The following is a 4,700-nucleotide window of genomic DNA, read 5'->3' on the forward strand; positions in this document are numbered from 1 at the left end:
TTATCGAAGACCAGTCTTCTCACTTGGTGTATCTCATGCACAAAATAACAAACCTGTTAAAATTTGAATTCAATTGGTCATCGCAGTTACAAGATAATAATGGAAGAAAAAACACCCTCGCCACACAAAATTGTGTGCTTATCAGATGCTTGATTTCGAGACCTCAAAATCTAAATCAAATTCAAATATATTAGTTGAAAATTACTTCTTTCTCGATAAATACATTACTTCAGAGGGAACCGCTTCTCACAATGTTTTATACTATCAACAGCTCTCCATCATTCGTTAAACAAGTAAGTTTTTATGCTAACAATTAGTTGGGGTAATTACCAATAGCGTCTAGCGCCTTTAACTAAGGGACAATATTTCGTACATTTACCTAAAACAAGCACTTTATCAAACCAATTAAACCTGTCAAAAAAGTGAACCATTTAAAAGCAGTTTTGGTATTTCCACTCTGTCGGGCATTTTGTGTAGTTTGTAGGTATCCAAAATGGACTCTCTAATAAACTACAGTAGACATTGCATTGTCTTCGTCCGGTGAAAGATATATTCAGTCCATTAATGTAATCAAGACAACATAAGGAGTATAGTGGAGAAGTTAATGATTTTAAGACAATCTGAAAACAGTCGCCGCCCGAAAAAATATTAACAGTCGCAAGAGTAGAACAATTTAAACTTGTACGACGTGATCTCGATGGTCGGGAACCAATCGCAGGCGCATGATTTCTCAGTTGTTGTGACCCGAGCATATTTTGTCTGCGTGTTGCCGACGGTTTGCTGAGGGCGCAAGAAAATCAAAGGTTGACCTGTGGCCGGCTTAAGAGAGGCAAAATGTCTTCCATGTGCCAATAGAGCTAATTTGTACAGTATTTTTGCAGCATAAGATTATAATCCACTACATCATTATTAACAAAGTACCGGACTGGTTATTATAACAAAAGCACCTGAATTGGTTCAAAATAATTATTACTAAATTATTATATATATCTGGTAGGTAACCAAGAAAGCCTCAAGTGAACTTAAAGGGACACGTATATAAATATGACGGAGGTGGGGCAACGCAGGGTTTTAGAGTGAAGGTTGGATATCTAGCATTGTTTCCCTTACCTTTGGTCGTTTAGCCAGTAGATCTTCTTCAGCCATCTGGTCACAGTGTCTTCAGTACATCTCACTAGAAAGCTGTTTTAAAAAAGTATGGAGTTTCCATAAATATTACTTAATTAAATGGCAGATTTTCGATAGATTTAAAAAGGGGAAATAACGTCTACCATTTTTTAATTAGGTCAATCGCACAAGGGGGCTATAAGTGTAATGATCGGCTGTTAACCCAAATTAAATGCCATCAGGGCAAAAGTTTCATAGAGCTGCTTAGGCATAACTTAATTATTGATTAAAGGCAGTGGACACCTTTGGTATTGTCAAAGACGGTGCTTCCAGGTGCTTGATTTCGAGACCTCAATTCTAAAACTGAGGTCTCGAAATCAAATTCGTGGACAATTATTACTTCTTTCTCGAAAACTATGTCACTTCAGAAGGAGCCGTTTCTCACAATGTTTTATACTATCAACCTCTTCCCATTACTCATTAACAAGTAAGGTTTTATGATAATAATTATTTTGAGTAATTACCAATAGTGTCCACTGCCTTTACTACTTTGAAGTTCACTGCTGTAAGAAGAAATACCAGTCACAAATTGTACTTTTTAATTTGGCGGTTAACCTTATTCTGGATGAGCTGCTTAACTATTTTTTTCTTCTGCTGGAGCAGATCGATGAAATTGGGATCAGGGCGCATAAAGAGCCAATAATTAATTTACACGACGGCTCTTGGAGTATAGCGCCCTCTATTGTCGGTAACAGAAAACCGTGGTTTAGCTTAAAAGATGGCGGCGTCCATAAACCGAATTTGATTGCCAACAACAACCTACTGTACATTCACATTGGACTGCAGCAATAGCCACATTATCTGAAATTGTGGTTTATCTACAGATACGTTCCCCTGTAGACCACACCTCAGTGGAAACATGAAATCAGGCAAGTAAATAGATTAGAAGTGAATTATTCCTCGTAAGAACTTTGAAAGTTTGAATTAGTTCAGTTGTCACGATCGATGATGGTTGTTGAATTGAAATTTGAACACTGTTGAATGGAATTTACTTTATTTTTCCTCCACTTCAAGTTCACACTTCCATCCACCAGATCAAAATAAATTAATTTCTTTCTAAAGTCATCAATCAATCAATACAACACAGACCAAGTCACAAGTGTAACTGGGGCGCTGTATTCCTTTATAGAAATTTTGACATTATCGGTCATTGTACGTGTATTTGTACTATTGTTTGTAGGCCTAAGCCTATTCGGATAACTTTCCGTATGGCGCCACCACTTTTTCACTCATTTTTACAAAAAGGGATATCTTATTATTGAGGTAAATTAGATACTATTATTAGGCAGATCACTCTGCACGTAAACATTTCAGCCGACCATGCATATTCTCACACGTACAACGGTCGGCACGGTCGAATGTGAAAAGATTGGTACAGATCAAAGTCGTTTAAGGGAGAATTGGATAATTCAATAAAGAAAACAATTACATTACTAAAAAATATAGACTTCCCCTGTGTTTGTCTGCTCATTTGATCCAAATTGGTCAAGAAATATAGATTTTACAGTAGTTTTGGGTTACTTAGTTTGTCGGTCCGGCGCGCAGCGACGGCGCGTGGGAGGGGAAAAAATACCACTTCGCAGCTTAATCCCCCCTATTCTCTTCTATAATGGACGATTCTGGAGTGAGTCGGTGACGTAGGGACCCTGTGAAGCTATTTTTAGGATGGGGAAACTCTACTCTTGATGCGTACGTTCTCGAAATTTCCAAAATGGCGGCCAGTAGAAGCGGGAAACGGCGAGCAGGTAAGCCACCCGTTTTTCCCCTATATATCTCAAATATGAATACTTCTATATTAGAATATGAAAATAGACATTCTAAAGTTTGTTATGATGTGCAGATTGTTGAATTTCGTTATCCGTTGCACTCAGTAATAGCGCTCTAAAATAGGACATGGTTGTTTTATCAATTCAGAGCCTCCGGCAGCAGTTGAGTTCAATGACCAAGCGTTCGCGTGCGAAGTTGAACATATCTCTGGCTGGACATCAGACGAAATTGACCTGTTGCTTACGGAATACAGCGTTCCAGGTAAGAAATAAACACTTTCCTCAATTTTCAAGATAATATATTTTAATAATATCGTTATAAAATTACCCTCTGTGTAGATTTGTTGTGTAAAATCAGAGAGTAAAGTTCGGAAAGTAAAGTACAGTGAACGTAACGTCTAAAAAAAAATGTCACGTGACACATTTATCAAGCGGTTGACCAATCGGATGTCGCTATTGTCTTGATCAAGGCTGTTCCATTTATTGCTGGTACTCCGTATGGTCGTGGGAATAGTTTGTCGGCTTGTTTACATTTTGCAAAGTTTTGATTCAGATTGATCATGGAGTCTAGTTTATTGCTCTATGGATTGATAAAGCTCTGTGATGGAAAGTGGCTACATATTCCTAACAAAATTAATTTAACCCTTTTGAATGTGCCTCTTTCATTCACTATTTTTAACTGTCACGCAAAGAGAAAATATGCCCCAAACAAAAAATGTAATTTATTTTTATTATTATTATTATTTTTTTTTCTTTTTCTTTTCACCAGATCATTGGAATGGAATTCTGACCACAGCATTGTTGGAGACAATCAGATATCGTATTGAGCACTCGACCACCAAAAGCTACAAACGTGATTTCCCACCAATATTTTCTGCCCTCAACCTCAACTTGCCTACCAGTACCAACTTAAATGGACTACTCCAAAAAGTACAACGACATGTAGCCAAATCAAAACGAACCCACACCACAGTAGACCTCCTCCAAGAAGTGCCTGAATTTGCAAAACACTACAAGAACACCATTGGACCACACTGTGAAAAGAGCAGATTAACACCAGACTCACTACTTCATCCAACAGACTTCAGTGCACAAAACCTCAACAATGCAATGATCATTGAACTAAATTGGTTCAGGGAGACTTCAAACACAACCTGGCAAACTGTTCGGGACACATGGTGGCCAAATCTGTTTTCAGCAGATTTTAGTCCTCCACCAATTGGCACTACTCAGACTAACTGGCACAACTTGGCTCTAAAGCGACAGAAACTACGACATGACCCACTTAAGGATTTTCTGGAAACATCTTGCAGAGTTCCAACCCCAAGACCTCCAGCACAAAGTATTGACAGCCAAGATAACGATGAAGATGAAGATGACGACTCAGATCTGGAATTTTATGCAGACTTGATTTCAGAAAACACTCTTGACCATATGGGTAACTGTATGGAATATTTGACAGACCTTTGGCAGGAGGAGGTTGAAGACAATCAGAAAACTCAAAAAGTGTTGCGAAAGCAACAAATCATTCTCTGAAAATAGAGCTTGGCAGTTTGCAAAATAAGAATGTGGTACGACGCTTACAAAGAAGAAAGCAAGATTTGGAAGAAGTGAAAAAGACCAATCAAAGACTTAACAAGAAAATAGAAAAGCTAGAGGAAAGAGTGAAAATGTTGCAAAAGTCAAAGAAGAACAAAGGTGATTCCAGAAGATATTTCAAGACTAATCGTGATGAAAGTGACAAAGCAAAGCAAACCTTAAATAAAC

Source organism: Asterias rubens, chromosome 7, assembly GCF_902459465.1.
Source record: "Asterias rubens chromosome 7, eAstRub1.3, whole genome shotgun sequence".
Taxonomy (NCBI): Eukaryota; Metazoa; Echinodermata; class Asteroidea; order Forcipulatida; family Asteriidae; genus Asterias; species Asterias rubens.